The sequence below is a fragment of the Heterodontus francisci genome, chromosome 24 (assembly GCF_036365525.1).
Source record: "Heterodontus francisci isolate sHetFra1 chromosome 24, sHetFra1.hap1, whole genome shotgun sequence".
In the NCBI taxonomy this organism is placed as follows: Eukaryota; Metazoa; Chordata; class Chondrichthyes; order Heterodontiformes; family Heterodontidae; genus Heterodontus; species Heterodontus francisci.
The window spans coordinates 43,169,573-43,182,757 of record NC_090394.1 but is presented as its reverse complement, the minus strand read 5'-3'; the positions used below and the strand labels follow the sequence as shown (position 1 = coordinate 43,182,757).

General features: G+C 46.4%; 1 protein-coding gene across 3 annotated transcripts in view; it reads right to left on the bottom strand.

Moving 5' to 3' along the window:
• Positions 1-11,950, bottom strand: part of kdm8 (lysine (K)-specific demethylase 8) — a 52,867-nt gene extending 40,917 nt beyond the window's left edge. The window contains exon 1 of one of the 3 annotated variants that reach the window (XM_068056059.1): positions 11,798-11,950. The gene's annotated coding sequence lies outside the window, so the exon portion shown is untranslated. Of the gene's footprint in view, positions 1-11,793 lie in introns of all 3 variants that reach the window. The other 2 variants (XM_068056058.1, XM_068056057.1) reach the window with 2 other exon arrangements.
• Between the last annotated feature and the right edge of the window lie 1,235 nt (positions 11,951-13,185).

Sequence of the window (13,185 nt, the reverse complement as noted above, 5' to 3'; positions counted from 1 at the left end):
TCACTTGTTTTATTTCTTGCGATACGTGCATTCCTGTACAGAACTTTTACCTGTAACGATCCCACCTTGCCCACATGTCCTGCTGGGCTTTTTAAATCACTTAGTGTGGATTTTCCCCTCCCACCCATGTACAATAGGATCCTCTTTATCCCTCCAACTTAGTAAAGCTTGCTGTCGAACTGGCAATCACTGTCTTGTCTCCAGCAGTCTCTCTTCCTTTTGCCATCTTTCATGATTTTGTTGATAGTACAAAGGTTCTTGTTCCTCTCAAGTTCACGCTTCCTATTCGGGGTGGACTATTCCTTGCTTTTACTGCCTGTTTTCGAGTGGCCACAACAGGTAAATCATGAAATTGTGCAAGCAGGCTTACAACCAAATGTGTGAATTGCGCGGGCGAGCTTATCGCCACGCCCGAATTGTGCGGGTGAGGGTACGGTCAAGCCCCTGAATCGTGTGGATAAGCGTACTGCCTGGTCATGAACCGTGTGGGCAAGCATACCGTCAAGCCCCTGAATCTTGCGGGCAATTTACCGCTAAGCTCTTGAATTGCGTGGGTGAGCATACTGCCAAGCTCTTCTATTGTGCAGGCGAGCGTACCGCAAACTCTTGAATCATGCGGGCAAGCATACTGGAAACCCCTGAATCATTTAGGCGAATGTACCACCCAGCCCCTGTATCGTGCGGGCGTGCGCGCCAAGCCCCTGAATTGCACGGACGAGCGTACCGCCAAGCCCCTGAAACGCGTGGATGAGCGTACCACCAAGCCCCTGAATCGCGCAGGTTAGCGTGCTGCTAGGCCCCTGAATTGTGCGAAGGAGTGTTTGGGGCCTTGTATGGTGAGAAGGTAGGAGGTAAAAGGGCAGGTGTTGCATCTCCTGCGCTTGCATGGAAAGGTCTCATGGGAAGGGTGTTGAGGTGTGGACCAGGGTGTCGCGGAGGGAATGGTCTCTTTGGAATACGGAAAGAAGAGTGGAAGTGAAGATGTGTTTGGTGGTGATGTCATTCTGCAAGTGATTGAAATACCAGAATATGATCTCTTGAATATGGTGGGATAGAACGTGAAGACAAGGAGACCCTATTGTGGCCCTGGGAGGGAGGGAGTGAGGGAAAGGTGTGAAAACAGAAGTGCGAGTAATGGAGTGGTTGAAGGCCCCGTCAACCACGGTGGGGGAGGCAAGGGGGATACGGGATTCTCGGTTGAGGAAAAAAGACATATCAGTAGCGCTGGTATGAAAGGTGGCATCAGTGGGTGAAGCAACAATTTATGTATACTTCTTTCAATTTAGTACACTGTATTCACAGCTTACAATGTGGTCTGCTATACACTGGGAAGACCAAACGCATGCATGACCCTGAGCTACCAGTTGCTTTGTTCACTTTGTTTTCACACTGTCCTCAGCCTCCTGCAGCGTTCCAGTGTAGCTCAACCGAAGCTCGAGGAACAGCACTGCATCTCTCGATTAGGCACTTTTCTGCCTTCTGAACTGAACAATGAGTTCAACAATTTCAGCCCGTACTCTCAGCACCCATTTTGTTTCCTTTTCTCTGCATGTTTCAGTTCCCTTGTTTTTGTTTCACCATTCTGCAATTCACACCTGCTCTAGGCACATCTTTTGTTTCTTAAATTTCCTTCCCTGCCCCATCACCACTCCCTTCAGCCCTGCACGACAAACTCTTTTGTCATTTAATCTCCTTTGTCTTCCACACTATCACAGAACTTCCCTTTTGTTCTTTTTCCCACCCTCCCATTTCACCTTCTTAAAAACTATTACATTTCTAACTTTTCGCAGTTCTGATGAAAAGTCCGTTATATGAGTTATACGAATTAGGAGTAGGCCACTCGACCCCACGAGACTGTTCCTCCATTCAACAAGATCATGGCTGGCTGATTGTAACCTCAATTCCACATTCTCACCTAGCCCCGATAAGCCTTCATCCCCCCCTCACCCATCAAGAATCTATCTACCTCTTTCTTTTTTATTTATTTAGAGATACAGCACTAAAACAGGCCCTTCAGCCCACCGAGTCTGTGCCCACCAAGAACCACCCATTTATACTAACCATTCTTTCTTTTGGGCCTCCTTATCTCGAGAGACAATGGATACGCGCCTGGAGGTGGTCAGTGGTTTGTGAAGCAGCGCCTGGAGTGGCTATAAAGGCCAATTCTGGAGTGACAGGCTCTTCCACAGGTGCTGCAGAGAAATTTGTTTGTCGGGGCTGTTGCACAGTTGGCTCTCCCCTTGCGCCTCTGTCTTTTTTCCTGCCAACTACTAAGTCTCTTCGACTCGCCACAATTTAGCCCTGTCTTTATGGCTGCCCGCCAGCTCTGGCGAATGCTGGCAACTGACTCCCACGACTTGTGATCAATGTCACACGATTTCATGTCGCGTTTGCAGACGTCTTTATAGCAGAGACATGGACGGCCGGTGGCTCTGATACCAGTGGCGAGCTCGCTGTACAATGTGTCTTTGGGGATCCTGCCATCTTCCATGCGGCTCACATGGCCAAGCCATCTCAAGCGCCGCTGACTCAGTAGTGTGTATAAGCTGGGGGTGTTGGCCGCTTCAAGGACTTCTGTGCCTTGCCACCTGATGCCAAGTATTCTCCGAAGGCAGCGAAGATGGAATGAATTGAGACGTCGCTCTTGGCTGGCATACGTTGTCCAGGCCTCGCTGCCGTAGAGCAAGGTACTGAGGACACAGGCCTGATACACTCGGACTTTTGTGTTCCGTGTCAGTGCGCCATTTTCCCACACTCTCTTGGCCAGTCTGGACATAGCAGTGGAAGCCTTACCCATGCGCTTGTTGATTTCTGCATCTAGAGACAGGTTACTGGTGATAGTTGAGCCTAGGTAGGTGATCTCTTGAACCACTTCCAGAGCGTGGTCGCCAATATTGATGGATGGAGCATTTCTGACATCCTGCCCCATGATGTTCATTTTCTTGAGGCTGATGGTTAGGCCAAATTCATTGCAGGCAGACGCAAACCTGTCGATGAGACTCTGCAGGCATTCTTCAGTGTGAGATGTTAAAGCAGCATCGTCAGCAAAGAGGAGTTCTCTGATAAGGACTTTCCGTACTTTGGACTTCGCTCTTAGACGGGCAAGGTTGAACAACCTGCCCCCTGATCTTGTGTGGAGGAAAATTCCTTCTTCAGAGGATTTGAACGCATGTGAAAGCAGCAGGGAGAAGAAAATCCCAAAAAGTGTGGGTGCGAGAACACAGCCCTGTTTCACACCACTCAGGATAGGAAAGGGCTCTGATGAGGAGCCACCATGTTGAATTGTGCCTTTCATATTGTCATGGAATGAGGTGATGATACTTAGTAGCTTTGGTGGACATCCGATCTTTTCTAGTAGTCTGAAGAGACCACGTCTGCTGACGAGGTCAAAGGCTTTGGTGAGATCAATGAAAGCATTGTAGAGGGGCATCTGTTGTTCACGGCATTTCTCCTGTATCTGACGAAGGGAGAACAGCATGTCAATGGTCGATCTCTCTGCACGAAAGCCACACTGTGCCTCAGGGTAGACGCGCTCGGCCAGCTTCTGGAGCCTGTTCAGAGCGACTCGAGCAAAGACTTTCCCCACTATGCTGAGCAGGGAGATTCCACGGTAGTTGTTGCAGTCACCGCGGTCACCTTTGTTTTTATAGAGGGTGATGATGTTGGCATCGCGCATGTCCTGGGGTACTGCTCCCTCGTCCCAGCACAGGCATAGCAGTTCATGTAGTGCTGAGAGTATAGCAGGCTTGGCACTCTTGATTATTTCAGGGGTAATGCTGTCCTTCCCAGGGGCTTTTCCGCAGGCTAGGGAATCAATGGCATCACTGAGTTCCGATTTGGTTGGCTGTATGTCCAGCTCATCCATGACTGGTAGAGGCTGGGCTGCATTGAGGGCAGTCTCAGTGACAGCATTCTCCCTGGAGTACAGTTCTAGGTAGTGCTCAACCCAGCGGTCCATCTGTTTGCGTTGGTCAGTGATTATGTCCCCCGATTTAGATTTGAGGGGGGCGATGTTCTTGATGGTTGGCCCAAGAGCTCTCTTCATGCCATCATACATTCCTCTGATGTTTCCGGTGTCTGAGGCCAGCTGAATATGACTGCATAGGTGTTGCCAGTAGTCGTTTGCGCAACGCCTAGCTGTTCTTTGTGCAGTACTTCTGGCTGCTTTAAGTGCTGCGGATGTTAAATCGCTGGGGGCTTTCTTGTAGTTCAACAGTGCAACTAACCCTACAGTTTAGTTTAGAGATACAGCACTGAAACAGGCCCTTCGGCCCACCGAGTCTGTGCGACCATCAACCACCCATTTATACTAATCGTACACTAATCCCATATTGCTACCACATCCCCACCTGTACCTATATTTCCCTACCACCTACCTATACTAGGGACAATTTTTTATAATGGCCAATTTACCTACCAACCTGCAAGTCTTTTGGCTTGTGGGAGGAAACCGGAGCACCCGGAGAAAACCCACGCAGACCCAGGGAGAACTTGCAAACTCCACACAGGTAGTACCCCGAATTGAACCCGGGTCGCTGGAGCTGTGAGGCTGCGGTGCTAACCACTGCGCCACTGTGCCGCCCAGTAATCCCATATTCTCTACCACCTACCTACACTAGGGGCAATTTACAATGGCCAATTTACCTATCACCTGCAAGTCTTTGGCGGTGGGAGGAAACCAGAGCACCCGGCGAAAACCCACGCGGTCACAGGAGAACTTGCAAACTCCGCACAGGCAGTACCCAGAATTGAACCCGGGTCTCTGGAGCTGTGAGGCTGCAGAGCTAACCACTGCGCCGCCCTTATAAGAGGAAGAGAGTTCCAAAGACTCACGACCCTTAGAGAAAAGATTTCTCCTCATCTCTGAGTTAAATGGGCGACCCCTTATTTTTAAACACTGACCCTTAATTCTATATTCTCCCACACGGGGAAACATCCTTTTCACATTCACCCTGTCAAGACCCCTCAGGATCTAGTATGTTTCAATCAAGTTGCCTCTTACTCTTCTAAACTCCACTGGATACAAGTCTGTCCAACCTTTCCTCATAAGATAACACGCCCATTCCAGGTATTAGTCTAGTAAACCTGCTCTGAACTGCTTCCAAGGAGACCAATAATATACACAGTACTCCAGATGTGGTCTCACCAATGCCCTGTATAACTGTAGCATAACCTCCAGACTTTGCATTCAATTCCCCTTGCAATAAACAAGAACATTCTACTAGCTTTCCTAATTACTTGCTGTACCTGCATACTAACCTTTTGCGATTTATGCACTAGGACACCCAGATCCCTCTGCATCTCAGACCTCGCAATCGCTCATCATTCAGATAATATGCTTCCTTTTTATTCTTCCTGCCAAAATGGACAATTTCATATTTTCCCACATTATACTCCATTTGCCAGACCTTTGTCCACTCACTTCACCTATTTATATCCCCATCGTTGACCTGAACCATTAACTCTGTTTCTCTCTCCACAGATGCTGCCAGAGCTGCTGAGGATTTCTAGCATTTCTTGTCTTTATTTCAGATTTCCAACATCTGTAGTATGTTGCTCCTGTTTCAGCATGTTTTGGAGGTAAGAAAGAAGTTGGCGAATGGTGGGAAAGGAGGAAAATGGGCAGAAAGCCGGGGGAGGGGGGGGGGGGGGGTGGGGGAGAAACGGGGTCAGGGAAATGGAAATGGGGATTAGAGAAAAAACAGGGATGGGATTGCCAAAATTCCAAGATTTCTCTGAAGACCCCAGCAATTAAAGACTAATCTCCAGGACACCATTATGAATAACTTGGAGAAAAATTATAATTGAGCATTTGTTTTTCTAATTTTCCATGAACAGTTTTTAGTTATAAAAAATTTGGAGCTGGTACTGAAAAGCTGCTTGGCTGACGGTAAAGAATCATCGAATCAAGTAATGAAGAACTGATTCACTTTCAGATTGATGTAGGTAGGTGGCGTATCACAGCGATCAATGGTGGGAGTGTTTGGGGGGGGGGGGGGGGTCGAAGACGATACACTGCGAGGATAGACACACTGGGCGACCAAAGGCAAAGGGGTGTGGGAGGGTGAGGCACCACGATGATGAGCATGTTAGGTAACCAATTATGAGTATCAGGGTAGGCCACCATGTGGGAGGCATCATGAGGATTGACCTGCTGAGTGACCAATAATGGTAATCAATTCTAAGAGATAGGATAAACTGTCACTTAGAAAGGTACAGGTTAATCAGGGATAGTCGGCATGGATTTAAGGGAAAGTCGTGTCTTACTAACTTAATTGAATTTTTTGAGGAAGTAACAAGGAGGATTGATGAGGGTAGTGCAGTGGATGTTGTCTACATGGATTTTAGTAAGGCATTTGAAAAGGTCCCACATGGCACACTGGTCAGAAAAGTAAAAGCCCATGGGACACAGGGGAATGTGGCGAGTTGGATCCAAAATTGGCTCAGTGACAGGAAACAAAGGATAATGGTCAATAGACGTTTTTTGGGAATGGAAGGCGGCTTCCAGTGGCGTTCCACAGGGCTCAGTGTTGGGTCCCTTCCTGTTTGTGGCATATATTAATGATATGGACTTAAATATGGACGGCATGATTGGGAAATTTGCAGATGACACAAAAATTGGCCGTGTACTTGATAGTGAAGAGGATACCTGTAGACTCCTGAATGAGATCAATGGTTTGGTTGAGTGGGTGGAAAAGTGGCAAATAGAATTCACATCCAAGGGGAATTTCACACAGCGAGTGGTTAAGGTCTGGAATGCGCTGCCTGTGAACGTGGTGGAGGCAGGTTCAATTGAAGCATTCAAAAGGGAATTAGACAGTTATATGAAAAGGAAGAATGTGCAGGGTTACAGGGAGAAGGCAGGGGAATGGAACTGAGGGAGTTGCTCTTTCAGAGAGCAGTGGTGACATGATGGGCTGAATGGCCTCCGTCCACACTGTAACAATTCTGTGATGTGCGAGGTAATGCTTTTGAGGAGGGCAAACAAAGCAAGTGAATGCACATTAATCGGGAGGATACTGAGAGGGGTAGAGGAAATGAGAAACCTTGGAGTGCAAGTTCACACGTCCCTGAAGGTGGCAGGACAGGTAGATAAAGTGAAGAAGGCATATGGAATGCTTTCCTTTAATGGCCGAGGTATAGAATATAAAAGCAGGGAAGTAATGCTGGAACTGTATAAAATGCTGGTTAGGCCACAGCTGGAGTACTCAGTACAGTTCTGGTCACCATATTACAGGAAGGACATAGATTGGGACCTGAATATTGAAGGGTACATGGCATTTAGGAAGGACAGGAAGCTAGGAAAAGGTGGAGGGGTAGCTTTGTTAATTAATGATGGTATTAGCGCAATAGAGAGGGATGACCCAAGTTCAGGAGACCAGGATGTAGCAGTCTGGGTACAGATGAGAAATCATAAAGGCAAGAAGTCACTTGTGGGAGTGGTGTACAGGCTACCTAACATTAACCACACTGTAGGATGGGGTATAAAGGAAAAAATAATGGCAGCTTGTCAGAAAGGTACAGTGATAATTAGGGGGGTATTTCAAACTACTTATAGACTGGAAAAATCAGATGGACAGAGGTAGCCTAGATGAGTACATAGAATGTTTTTGGGATAATTTCTTGGAACAATAGGTCCTGGAGCCAGACAGCAGGCTATCCTAGACCTGGTATAGTGCAACAAGATAGGATTAATGAATGAACTCATAGTTAAGGCGCCCCTAGGTAGCAGCGATCATAATATGATTGAATTTGAAGTCTGAGGGAGAGAGAAGTGGGTTCAAGACTAATATTTTAAACTTAAATAAGGGCAATTATGAGGGCATGAAAGCAGAGCTAGCTAAAGTGAACTGGCAAATCAGGTCAAGGGATAGGTCAATAGAGATGCAGTGGCAGGCATTTAAGGGGATATTTCAGAATACACAGAATGGATATATTTCAACGAGAAAGAAAAATTCCAAGGGTGGGATCCACCATCCGTGGATAACTAAAAAGGTTAAAGATAGTATCAGACTTAAAGAAAAAGCCTATAATTGCGCAAAGATGGGAGGCAGGTCAGAAGATTGGACAGAATATAAAAACAGCACAGAGTGACTAAAAGATTGATAAGGAGGGTAAAACTAGAGTATGAAAGAAAGCTAGCTAGAAGTATGAAGGCAGATAGCAAGAGTTTCCATAGATATTGAAAAAAGTAGTTAATAAAGTGAGCGTTGGTCCTATTGAAAGCGAGTCTGGGGAATTAATAATGGATAATAAGGAGATGGCAGATGAATTGAACAGATATTTTGCATCGGTCTTCATTATTGAGGATACAAATAACATCCCAGTATTAGCTGTAAGTCAGGAAATGGAAGGGAGGGAGGAACTCAAGAAAATTACAATCACCAGGGAAGCGGTACTGAACAAATTGTTGGAGCTGCGGGCTGACAAGTTCCCGGGTCCTGATGGACTTCATCCGAGGGTGTTAAAAGTGGCCAGTGAGATAGTTAATGCTTTAGTTTTAATTTTCCAAAATTCCCTAGATTTGGGGAAGGTTCTGTTAGATTAGAAAATAGTGAATATAACTCCTCTATTCAAAAAAGGGAGGGAGACAGAAAGCAGGAAGCTACAGGCCAGTCAGCTTAACATCTGTCTTAGGGAAAAATGTTAGAAGCTATTATTATTGAAGACGTTATAGCAGGACACTTAGAAAAATTCAAAGTAATCAGGCAGAATCAACATGGTTTTGTGAAAGGGAAATCATGTTTAACCAATTTATTGGAGTTCTTTGAGGGAGTTACATGTGCTGTGGATAAAGGGGAACCAGTGGATGTCTTGTACTTAGATTTCCAAAAGGCATTTGATAAGGTGCCACATCAAAGTTTATTGTGGAAAATAAAAGCTCATGGTGTAGGAAGAAACACTGCCATGGATAGAAGATTGGCTAGCTAACAAGAAACAGAGAGTAGGCATAAATGGGTCATTTTCTGGTTGGCAAGATGTAACGAGTGGTGTGCTACAGGGATGTGTGCTGGGGCCTCAACTTTTTACAATTTATATAAATGACTTAGATGAAGGGACAGAAGGTATGGTTGCTAAACTTGCTGATGACACAAAGATAGGTATGAAAGTAACTTGTGAAGAGGACATAAGGTGACTGCAAAGGAATATAGATAGGTTACGTGAGTGGACAAAGACCTGGCAAATGGAGTATAATGTGGGGAAGTGGGAAATTGTCCACTTTGGCAGAGAGAATAACAAAGAAGCACATTATCTAGGTTGTGAGAAATTGCAGAGCTCTGAGATGCAGAGGGATCTGGGTGTCCTGGTGCAGGAATTGCAAAATGTTAGTATGCAGGTACAGCACATTAATTAGGAAAGCTAATAGAACGTTATCGTTTATTGCAAGGGGAATTGAATACAAAAGTAGGCAGCTTATGCTTCAGTTATATAGGGCTTTGGTGAGACCACATCTGGAGTACTGTATACAGTATTGGTCTCCTTATTTAAGGAAGGAAGGATGTAAATGCATTGGCGGCAGTACGGAGAAGGTTTACGAGACTAATACCTGGAACAGGCGGGCTGTCTTACGAGGAAAGATTGGAGGGGCTAGGCTTGTATCCACTGGAATTTAGAAGAGTAAGAGGCGACTTGAGTGAAACATACAAGATCCTGAGTGGTCTTGACAGGGTGGATGTGGAAAGGATGTTTCCCCTTGTGGGAGAATATAGAACTAGGGGTCACTGTTTAAAAATAAAAAGTTGCCCGTTTAAGACAGAGATGAGGAGAAATTTTTTCTGATGGTCGTGCGTCTTTGGAATTCTCTTCTTCAAAAGGCGGTGGAAGCAGAGTCTTTGAATATTTTTAAGGCAGAGGTAGATAGATTCTTGATAAGCAAGGGGGTGGAAGGTTATTGGGGGTAGGTGGAAATGTGGAATAATCAGTTCAGCTGTGGACTTATTGAATGGCGGAGTGGCCTACTCTTGCTCCTAATTTGTATGTATGTTCGTATGTACATCATTACTCTGGAGTACAGAGGAGATTTGGCCTAAATGTGGCCTAACCATCAGCCTCAAGAAAACAAACATCATGGGACAAGACGTTAGAAATGCTCCATCCATCAATATCGGCGACCATGCTCTGGAATTGATTCAAGAGTTCACCTACCTAGGCTCAACTATCACCAGTAACCTGTCTCTCGATGCAGAAATCAACAAGCGCATGAGAAAGGCGTTTGCTGCTATGTCCAGACTGGCCAAGAGAGTGTGGGAAAATGGCGCACTGACACGGAACACAAAAGTCCAAGTGTAACAAGCCTGTGTCCTCAGTATCTTGCTTTATGGCAGCGAGGCCGGGACAAAGTATGTCAGCCAAGAGCGACATCTCAATTCATTCCATCTTCGCTGCCTCCGGAAAATCCTTGGCATCAGGTGGCAGGACCGTATCTCCAACGCAGAAGTCCTTGAGGCAGCCAACATCCCCAGCATATACACCCTATTGAGCCAGCGGTGCTCGAGATGGCTTGGCCATGTGAGCCGCATGGAAGATGGCAGGATCCCCAAGGACGGATTGTACAGTGAGCTTGTCACTGGAATCAGACCCACCGTCCATGTCTCTGCTTTAAAGGCGTCTGCAAGCGCGACATGAAGTCCTGTGACATTGATCACAAGTCATGGGATTCAGTTGCCAGTGAACGCCAGAGCTGGTGAGCAGCCATAAAGGCGGGGCTAAAGAGTGGCAAGTTGAAGAGACTTAGCTAGTGGCAGGAAAAAAGAAGCACAAGGGGAGAGCCAACTGTGTAACAGCCCTGACAACCAATTTTATCTGCAGCGCCTGTGGAAGAGTCTGTCACTCTAGAATTGGCCTTTATAGCCACTCCAGGCGCTGTTTCACAAACCACTGACCACCTCCAGGTACTCTCGAGACAAGGAGGCCAAAGAAGAAGACGACAGAAGAGATTTACAAGAACGTTGCCAGGGCTTGAAAATTGCAGCAATGAGGAAAACTTAGATAGGCTACGGTTGTTTTCCTTAGAACAGAGGTGGCTGAGGGGTGATTTAATTGAGGTGTACAAAATTATGAGGGGCCTAGATAGACAGGAAGGACCTGTTTCCCCTAGCGGAGAGATGAATTACCAGGGGGCACAGTTTTAAGACAATTGGTAGAAGGATTAGAGGGGATGTGAGGAAAAACTTTTCACCCACAGGGTGGTGGGTGTCTGGAATTCACTGCCCAGATTGGTGGAAGCAGAAACCCATCTCATTTAAAAGGCATCTGGACCTGAAGTGCTGTAAGCTGCAGGGCTATGGACAAGGTGCTGGAAGGTGGGATTAGATTGGGTGGCTAGTTTTTTTTAACTGGCATGGACACGATGGGCTGAATGGCATCTTTCTGTGCCATCATTTTTCTCTGGTTCTATGGAAGTATGAAGGCAGAGCATTGAGAGAATGGACATAAAAGCAAAATACTGCGGATGCTGGAAATCTGAAATAAAAACAGAAAGTGCCGGAAAAACTCAGCAGGTCTGGCAGCATCGTGGAGAGAAGCAGAGTTAACGTTTCAGGTCAGTGGACCTATTAGACATGTTGCGTGGGGACAGTTGGGGCACGAGGTGATGGAATGAAACCTCACGAATATGTCCAACCAGAGTTTGGGAACCCTAAATGGGGATAAGGGGACATGGGCAAAAGAAAATGTGGGAGATAAATTACAATTCAACAATGCTTTCCTGACATTTTTGCTTCATCACATCATAGCAACCAAATATTGAAACAGACACTGTAGGTTCCCCCTCGGGCCTGTTCCACCTCTTACCTACCAACATCACAGACGTCATTCTCCATCTTTCCCTACTGCCGAGCCACTAACTGAACGCAAGTGCTAATGACGTAAACGAGCTGCGCACACGTTCCATTACCGTCGCAGCTCGGTACGCAAGTGTTGATGACGCGCTGTGCGGCGTCAAATCACAGGACTGCACACGTTCGTTCTGAGAAGCGGGTGCCGCAGACGGGCTGTGCGCATGCGTGTTTATTGCCGTTCGCGTTAATGGGGCAAAGTCCAGTTACTTGGTGAGTCAGTGCAAGCGAAGGGATACTGAGCATGGCTGGCAGGCAAATGGCTCTATTAAATACAGCAAAAGAAAAGCATTAAATGCTGGAAATGAGATGTTGGGGGTGTCCTTTGCTATTTGAGTGTGGCTAGGAATCCCTATCCAAACATTAGCCTTTCCTTTCAACTAAACCACACAGTTCAGTATGATAGCACTGACAAGCTTCCTGCTTGTAAAGTACTTAATTGACTGGAAAGCACTTTGGGATGTTGTGAGATCATAAATGCAAGTCTTTCTTTCAGAAGTTGACAACCCTGTTTGTTTTATGTTTCTATTTTAAATTTTCAACATTCACCTTTACTTCACCAAACGTATACTGGGGACGAGACAGTCTGCAAACTTCTGAAACGAGAGCTAGACATGAAAGCTCTGACTGACAATTGCACACAGTGAGAGTCTCTTTTCTCTTGATTCTCCAGTGCACAGTCTCTGCTCCTCGGCACCCAGCCCAGTTACCAAAGAGCAGACAGATTAGTTGTAGAGTTGGGGAAGCGCCAAGTATGCAGAGGGGTATTGCTGGAGTTCAACCAACTAAACCACACAGTTCGGTAAAAGCAAAATACTGCGGATGCTGGAAATCTGAAACAAAAACAAGAAATGCTGGAATCACTCAGCAGGTCTGGCAGCATCTGTGGAAAGAGAAGCAGAGTTAACGTTTCAGGTCAGTGACCCTTCTTCGGAACAGTTCAGTAGTTCAGTAGCACAGCACTGACAAACTTCCCACATACAACACAAAACTAGTCTACCATCTGAGACATTGGGCTGAATTTTTGACATGGAGGAGGGAAACAAGAGCTGGGATTGTTTTCGGGTCAGAAACCCGCCTCCAGTGGGAAACTGATTAAAGTTAAGATTTTCATGGGGGCGAGCCTTCAACTGATATGGAGACAGGTTTCCTGTCCACTTAGAGCCAGTGGGGGCAAAAACAGAGGCGAGTCCGATGAAGTGTGGGATTCATTTAGACTCCCACGGCAGCCATCACTGAGGCTGATGGTTGTCCTGAGGAAGAGATTTGTGGTTTGTGCCAAAGCCTTCCACTGCACCAGAGGGAAGCGAGATGTCAGAGAGAACCCAAAGGCTGGCACCCAGGACAG